Here is a 9,174-nt window from a genome sequence, read left to right on the forward strand (position 1 = left end):
ACCAATATCAAATACTGACGAAAAGGCAGATAAAAAGGAACTCTCATAACACTTGTGGGTATATAATTTGGTATGACCACTTTGGAGATAATTAGGCATTTTCTTTGTTTGTTGTTTCTGTGACAGTCTTGCTCTGTTGCCCAGGCTGGAGTGCAATGGTGCCAGCACGGGTCACTGCAGTCTTGTCCTCCCGGGCTCAAGTGATCCTCTGAGACTCCCAAATAGCTGGGACCACAGGTGCACATCATCGTGCCCAGCTAATTTTTATGGGTTTTTGTAGAGATGGGGTCTCACTATGTTGCCCAGGCTGGTCCTGAACTCCTAGGCTCAAGTAATCGTTCTGCCTCAGCTTCCCAAAGTGCTGGGATTATAAGCCTGAGCCACCATGCCCAGCCTAATTAGGCATTGTCTAGTAAAGTTGGAGATGCACACACCCTGCCACATACAGTCTTTCTCATATAGAAAAATAAGCTCTACAGAAAAGGATTCAAGTGACTGTTTCCTCAGTTCTCCCAAGGATGGTATAAAGTTAAAATCTGTGATGTGCTAGCAAATGTTTAACAACCAGCTAGGGGGATAGGGAAGGAAGCTTTTATTTGTAGCATTTGCTGATTTCTGTGGTATAAATACCCACACCATGGCTGATTTCAAGCCTCCCAACTGAACTCAAGAATTAGGAAGAGATTAGCACATTCATTCTTAGGAGTGGCTATCAATCTCCAGCTCCAGCTCAACATCTGAATGATTCCAGACTTACATAAGTTAATTCATTACCCTACAAAGATACCTTAAGAGATTGGGGCTTAATTCCCTCAAGGAATTCTGGATGAGAAGGGCTAAGTCTAGAATCTAGAGAGACTCTTGTTTTTATCCCCATGGAGACATAGGAGAAGAATCTTCGTGGCAGTATTGCTTGTAATAGCAAAATATTGTAAGTAACCTGAAAGATCAAGACGATACCCTTGAAAACTACAGTGGTTAAAAAGAACTAAAGGTCTTTCCAGCCCTGGCCCCAGACCCTACAGCCACAGAGATGTTGATGCCTAGGAAGAACCAGATTGCCGTTTATGAACTCCTTTTTAAGAAGAGAGTCATGGTGGCAAAGAAGGATGTCCACATGCCTAAGCACCCAGAGCTGGCAGACAAGAATGTGCCCAACCTTCATGTCATGAAGGCCATGCAGTCTCTCAAGTCCTGAGGCTGCACGAAGGAACAGTTTGCCTGGAGACATTTCTACTGGTACCTTCATCTGCCCCCAGAGATTGTGCCTGCTACCCTACGCCACAGCCATCCAGAGGCTGGCAGGCCTCGGCCTAAAGGTCTGGGGCGTGAGCAACCTGCAAGACTCACAAGAGGGGAAGCAGACAGAGATACCTACAGGCGGAGTGCTGTGCCCCCTGATGCCAACAAGAAAGCCGAGGCTGGGGCTGGGTCAGCAACCGAATTCCAGTTTAGAGGCGGGTTTGGTCGTGGACATGGTCAGCCACCTCAGTAAAATTGGAGAGGATTATTTTGCATTGAATAAACTTACAGCCAAAAAAACTTAAAATTTAAAAAAAAAAAGAACTAAAGGTACCATGTATTGTGTGTTGATCTCAAAATATAAAACTTTATCTCAAAAACAAATATTGACTAAAATAAAGCAAGTTATAAAATACATACAACACCATTTATATAACATATTTTTAAACATGCAAAACACTGTATATATAGTTTACATATATATGTATAAAATTATAGAAAATAGATTTAAAAATTCAAGAAAGTAGTTACCTCTGGTAACAGGAGGAGGGTAATAGAATCAGGGAGAGACACACAGGAGATGTCTTTTTAAAAAGTATCAAAGTATCAAAAGCAAATAAATGTATTCTAATTATTTCATTGTTTCAGAATATAGTAAGTTAAAGAAATACATTTTCTCTTCTTTCTTCCTTATGGTTCCCATGATGTAGAACCGTGTAAGATTTTTTTTCCTACAACTTCTAGCACTTGTTAATATTGGACAATATTTGTATTGCAAGCATTCATTTATTCCCCATTATTTCAGTAATAAACAATTTATTCTTCTCATTCGTTCTGATATATTATCCTTCTCGCTCTCAATATTAGACTGTAAAATCCAATGATAATGCTAAATCAACCTAAAGTTCTTCAATAGGAAGCCCAGCTCATCGCTCAAGTATAAGAGAATAAGTGGTTTAAAGCCTGTTTTGGGTGTATTTCTTACCTGCCAGGTGAACTTCTATCATGCTAACAAGGATAAATCTTCCTCACAAAATATGGAAGGCTTCTTGTTACTTCCTTAAAATGACAAAGAACTCTGCACTAAAAAGTGAAATCTTGTTTTTTTGTTTTTTTTAAAGCAAAAAATAGAAACACAGTTTCTCCATAAAATATCTTTCACTGGGTGTTCAGGTGACCACCAAGTGCTACACCAAATGCATTGCAGCTCCTTCTTATGTCTCTTCTTATTGGGGATCTTGACCTTTGGGAACATGATGTTTCAGTGCATGTGTAGTGTGACTTTTTTTTCAAAGAGATTGTCTTGAAATAAGCCTATGTTTTAAGTACACACTTTTCTGCAAGCTAGCAGGCATTCTGAAGCTAGGTGGTTCTAAATAAAGAACTCTAGTCAACAACAGGAAATAACTCCCACAGAAAAAAGGGGCAGAATACAAACTCTCACCAACTCTTGTACACAGCTCACAACGGCCTTTTGTTCCATGCACATTAAGCCTGAAATCTTTACTTTTCAGAGCATGTTGGGGCCTTCGCAGAGCAATTAAACATTTCTTTTCCTTTTGCTGGTGTCCTTGCCTTCTTTCCTCTGAGGAAGTTAATCTTACAACTAACTGCTTACTATGAGATAGCAAATCAGAAAACAACAGTTTGTATTTTAACATCTTTTTCTTAATGGAACTTCTCAAGATAAAAAGTTTTGGTGTAAAAACTCACTTTTCCACCTAATACACATGACACCATGGAGAGACACATATATATGTACTAAAGGAGTAGGTTCACGTGCAGTATATGTTTCTAAATCTATCAACAAGGATACATCACATGAACCCATATATCTAGATTGATGGGTTATTAGCACTTTACCAGTGGTCAGCAAATCAATGCAACTAGAAGACAAATTCATATTCTCTTCAAAGGTTCCCATCTTGAGTCTTTAGAAAAAGAGGAAGAACAATCTAGATCCCACGCCAACCAAACAGAAAGACATTTAGATGGTAGTCTTTAAAGTCAAAGTGACACCTATTAGAACAGACTGGTGGCATTCAACTATAACACAGCACAGGTGCTCCTGACAAGGGAATGAGACTGAGCAAAACATGACTTCAACATGACTGAAGATTGGTATTTCTTCCCTCTCTTGTACATTCAGCCTTGACCTTGCTACTGGCTCCTTGTTGCAATCAATAAATTACAGATTCACTGTATTCTATCTTCACTTTTAAAACAGGAATCAATCTCCCCATGTTTAATGCTGCAGGAATGCTGCTGGTAGCTACTTCTCTCTATCTACAGCTTTTCTTCCTGCTTCCTCTGCCTACTGCAGGACAATTCTACTGACCATCCCACAAATGGGCAACAGTGACCCCTAAATGCCATGGCCAATGGACACTTCTCAGCTCCTCATACTACTTAGCCTTTCTGTAGCATCTGACATTACTGGCCACCTCGAAAGGTTTCCTTCAAGTTGAACTGTAGTCTCCTGGTTCTTGTCTCCTTGGCCACTTGTAGTTTCCTTTGTTGGTTCCTCTTCCTCTGCCCTCCCTATAAACCTGTAGTTTTAAACTTAAAAAACAACAACAACAACTTCTGGCTGCAGAGAGGGCCAGAGAGGGGTAAAGTACTGTGGTGGGGGCAGGATGGAGATGGCCATGGTTTGTGGCCGGGTTGGGAGCAGACTTGGGAATGGTTGATTAGGAGATTAGAATCCTCAGAAAAATTTAGGAATGTAAGTGTTTTGAAAAACAATTTCCCAGTTAATAATCCCAGTTACCTAATTAACTATGTAAATATTAGTATTCCCTATGGTTTTGTCTTGCCCCTTTTCTCTTCTTATCCTAGAAACTCTCCCTAGGCAATCTCACCCATTCTCAGAGCACCTACATGCTAATGACTCACAAATCATTAACTACATTCCAGACCTTTCTCTCTGAGCTCCAGATATGACCTTTTTATATAGGAAGACTATGCAACCCAGTTTATAAGGGTCATTCCTGTTATGCTTGTTATCCTGGCATAATTATTAATAGCACCCTGTGTCAATTTCGAAAAGGTCCTGGTTTGAATGATAAAAGCATATAATTAACCTATTCATGTCCCGTTGCCTATCAGACATCTCCACTGGATATAGTAAAGGCATCTCCAACTCACAGCACATCTAAAGTTGTCCTAATCATATTCTCCTTAAATTGCCCCCTACTTCCCAAATGTCTAAATATGGTTAAGGTACAACATCCACCTGGAGTCTCCATTGGAAATCTCAGATTCAAAGCGTCTTCCATCTCTCTTACCCTCACTTTCATCCAGACACAAAGTCCTGTCAATCTTCTCTCTTATTTTCCATATATGTCCCATTTCTCCCACCGCTGCCCTAGTCAATACTCTAGTTATCTTTCACTTTGATTATGGCAACAATCTGTCTCCCAATTTCCAGTCTCGAATATTCTCCTCTAATCCATCCACACGACTTACTGTATGACAGGTAGTATGGTAGGTCCTAGAAATACAAAATGAACAAGAGATGCTCCCACCCAGTTCAGGTGGAAGATTAACTCATCATTGTGATGCAATGGGTTACGTGGTGGGTGTAAGCGACATGCAGGAGTGGCCACAGAGCCTGGCCAGTGTGGAATGAGGCCAGTAAGTGGATTTTAGGGTAAAGAGGAATTAGTCAAGGTCATTAGTCAAGGTCATTAAAGGCAGATGGAACAGGATGAGCAAAGATAGGGAGGTGAGAAATAGCATGGGATGTGGGTACAGATCTGAAGTGTAAATTTCAGGCAGGGAGTAGCAATACATAACACTAGAGAGTTTGGCTGGGGCAGGTCTAGGAAGGTCTTGGAGGCAACACTGAGTGTGGCCTTTATGTTCTGAAGTCATTAAGAGATCTTCCATGGGAGAATGGCATGATGTGGTTTTCACTTTAGGAAGTTAGATCCCCATTTATTCTTGAACTTTACTGAATGATTCTAACATTTACTTAAACCAACAAATGAGGAAAAAATGAAATAAAAATTAAAAAAGGATATTAAAATATATTTAAAAACAATAATTAAGAGTTGGATTCTGGCAAAAGAAAAATATAAATGAATCTGAATTGAAACACTTGAAACAGACTTTAGTAAAAAGATTTAGTATACACTAAAGACACATTCTTATAAGTGAGGTAAGGGAGGCATGTGCAATGAATGGTTTATTATTTAGGGAGGAAAAACTAACATTAGGTCCTTGCCTCATACAATATGATAAAACAACAGGGATTAAAGAATAACATTAAGAAATACAAGAAAACTAAAAGAAATTACAGATGACTAATTTATCTTAGAGGTAGATAAGACCTTTCCAAACATAAAGCAAAAGAGCCATGAAGATAAAACTGACTACATTAACAAAAACTATATAACAAAAAGCACCATAAGCAAAAATTTTCTTTAAATGACAAACTAGGAAAAATAACTGCAACACAGGTAACAAAGACTTAGTAACTTTATAACCTAAAGAGGTCTTATGAATCAATTAAAAAACCATCAATACTAAATTAGAAAACACTAAAACAAAATTTTATAAATGAGCAAAGGACCCAAACTCATCATTATCAAGGGAAGCAATGCATGAAAAAGCAATACAAATTTAAAAGAACTGTAATTTTTACACACTAAGCTAGCTAAAGTTATTTTAAAGCTGATAACAATGTGAGGGTACAGTGGACAGGTTGTCTCACAGTTACTGATGTGAGTATAAATTGATTTAACCTTGGGAAAGACAGGGTTTTGGAGATGTGTATCAAGAACCTTTTAAAATTTCTATATCCTGTAATGTGGTCATTTCATTTCTAGAAATTTGTCCCATAGACCTAATCGGAATCATGCATAAAGAATGTGTTCATTCGACAATTATCTATCTATCTATCTATCTATCTATCTATCTATCTATCTATCTATCTTTTATTATTTATTTGAGACAGGGTCTTATTCTAACTCTCAGGCTGGAGTGCAGTGGCATGATCAAGCTCACTGAAGCCTCAACCGCCTGGGCTCAAGCGATCTGCTTGCTTTGGCCTCCCAAAGTGTCAGGATTACAGGTGTGAGCCATCACGTCCAGCCCACCAAAAATTTATTGAATGCTTACTATGTCGTAGTGTTTTGTTTTGTTTTGTTTTGAGACGGAGTTTCACTCTTGTCATCCAGGCTGGAGTGCAATGGCATGATCTTGGCTCACTGTAGCCTCTGCCTCCCAGGTTCAAGCGATCCTCCTGCCTCAACCTTCCGAGTAGCTGGGATTATAGGCGTGCACCATCGTGCCAGGCAAATTTTTGTATTTTTAGTAGGGACGGAGTTTCACCATGTTGGCCAAGCTAGTCTCGAACTCCTGACCTCAGGTGATCTGCCCTCCTCAGCCTTCCAAAGTGCTAGGATTACAGTCATGAGCCACTGCACCCGGCCTAACTATATGCTAGTTTTAGGAGCTGGAATATGGCTGCAAACAAAACACAAAATCCCTGTTTTCCCGGATCTTACATTCAGGATGGTGGGAGAAAGTGGAATAAATTCGTAAATTATATGGTATGTTAGAGATTAAGTGCTATGGGAAAAATAAAGCAGGAAAAAAAGGATGGGTAATGTGTGCTTGAGTGTGTATGTGTGGGGCAGGGCTACAATTTTAAAGAGGTGGTTGAATGTACCTTGATAAGAAAATGATATTTGAGGCCGGGTGCAGTGGCTCACGCCTGTAATCCCAGCACTTTGGGAAGCTAAGGCAGGCGGATCACGAGGTCAGGAGATTGAGACCATCCTAGCTAACACAGTGAAACCCCGTCTCTACTAAAAATACAAAAAATTAGCCGGGCGTGGGGGCACGTGCCTGTAATCCCAGCTACTCGGGAGGCTAAGGCACGAGAATCACTTGAATCCGGGAGGCAGAGGTTGCAGCACTCCAGCCTGGGCAACAGAGTGAGAATCTATATCAATAAAAAAAAAAAAAAAAGGAAATTAATCATCCCATGGAGTTGTAAAGATTAAATAAAGTGCTTTCTTTCCAAAATGACAGGAGCCATTTTATTATTTTAATTTTTTATAGAGACAGGGATCTTGCTTTGTTACCCAGACTGGTCTCAAACTCCTGGTTTTAAGCGATCTTCCTGCCTTGGGACTCCCAAAGTGCTGGGATTACAGGAGTGAGCCACCAGCCTGAGATAATTTTAAAAGGTACAAGGACCTGACACTAAACAGCCACGTTGGAGGAAGGAGACAACAGCCAGATGAAAGGTAAGTGATGTTGGAGGGGTGCATGTGTTTCCCAGGAGGAGAAGGGAGACAGAATAATGTTTTGAGATACCATGTGAGGTTTCTTGCTGTCCAGCCTCCTGTGCAGCTGGAGATGGACAGGTGCTGCAGTTCTGGCTAGTCAGGTATAAGGGGAAGTCTGCTGGAAGTTCTGAGAAGGTATCTTCTTTCTGGTAGCCATCTGTGACCATGATATAACAAGAATAAGGGTAAGGCCGGGTGCGGTGGCTCACGCCCATAATCCCAGCACTTTGGGAGGCCAAGGGCAGGAGGATCACTTGAGCCCAGGAGTTCAAGGCCAGCCTGGGCAATATAGCGAGACCTCATCTCTACTAAAAATAACTTTTAAAAATTAGCCAGATGTGATGGTGTGCACCTGTAGTCCCAGCTACTCGGGAGGTTGAGGTGGGAAGCCCAGGTTGGGGCTGCAGTAAGCTATCATCACACCACTGCCCTCCAACCTGGGTGACAGAGTGAGACCTTGTCTCAAAAAAAAAAAACAAAACCCAAAAACAAACAAAAAAAGGGGACAGAGTAGGTGACAGAGTGAGAACTTGTCTCAAAAAAAAAAAAAAAAGCAAAAAACAGAAAACCCAAAACAAAAAAAGGGATAGGGTAAAAGCCCAACACATTGAGGGGAGTAGAGCAGAGGTCCAGGTGGGGCCTGGGTCCTTGTAGACACCCCCACCCCCACCCCTGCCATGCTGGGACCACCCAGCTCTAGACATCTGAGGGAAACAGTAAATGGCCTTGTGGTTATTTTGTAACTCTGTAGATGCGGGCCAACGGGCCAAAAACCACAGGCCACTAAATCACCTAAGGACTAGTTTAAACACAGCTCCCTAAACCTCACTGGCTCTACTCAAACTTTATCTCTGTGGGAGGGGCTTAAGAATCTGCATTTTATACCTCCCAGTTGTACTGGTTTCCTATTGTTGCTGTAACAGATTATAACCTTAGTGGGTGAAAATAACACGAATTTATTCTCATATAGTTCTGTAGGTCTAAAAATCAAGGTTTTGAGAGGGCTGCGTTCTTCCAGAGGCTTCAGGGGAGGCTCTCCTTCATTGTCTTTTCCAGCTTCTAGGGGCTGCCTTGCATTCATTCCTTGGCTCATAACCCCTTCCTGCATCTTCAGAGCGCATAATTCCAACCCTTGCTTCTGTCATCCCACCTTCTTCTTCTGCATTTGATGCTCCTGCCCCACTCTTATAAGGACCCCTGTAATTACATGGAGCCCAGGCAGATAATGATGATCTCCCCATTTCAAGAAACTTAATTACATTTGCAAAGTCTCTTTTACCACATAAAGTAACATACAGGGAGCATTACTCTGACCACCACACCAGCTGATTGTGGAACCACCGAAAATCAGATTTAAGCCACTGTTTGTTGGCTTTTCTGTAACCTGCAGGTGAAAGCATCTTAATAAACCACTTACTGGTGATAAAAACTTTAACCTAGCAGTTCTCAGTGGGAGCAGAGGTGGGGGATGAGGGGACAGAGAAAAAGGTCTGAGAAAGCTATGCACATTAGAATCATTTGGGATCTTTTTCCAAAATATACATACCTGAGTTCTGCCCTAGACCCACGGAATTGGGATACCCTGGTATGAACAGGTGAACAAACTTCCCTGGGAGATTCAGCTGCAATC

At 41.0% G+C, this 9,174-nt stretch overlaps 1 pseudogene; it reads left to right on the forward strand.

Moving 5' to 3' along the window:
• The first annotated feature begins 1,033 nt into the window (after positions 1 to 1,033).
• Positions 1,034 to 1,495, forward strand: LOC100586372 (annotated as a pseudogene).
• The last annotated feature ends 7,679 nt before the right edge of the window (positions 1,496 to 9,174 follow it).

This window comes from Nomascus leucogenys, chromosome 14, assembly GCF_006542625.1.
Source record: "Nomascus leucogenys isolate Asia chromosome 14, Asia_NLE_v1, whole genome shotgun sequence".
Classification (NCBI taxonomy): domain Eukaryota; kingdom Metazoa; phylum Chordata; class Mammalia; order Primates; family Hylobatidae; genus Nomascus; species Nomascus leucogenys.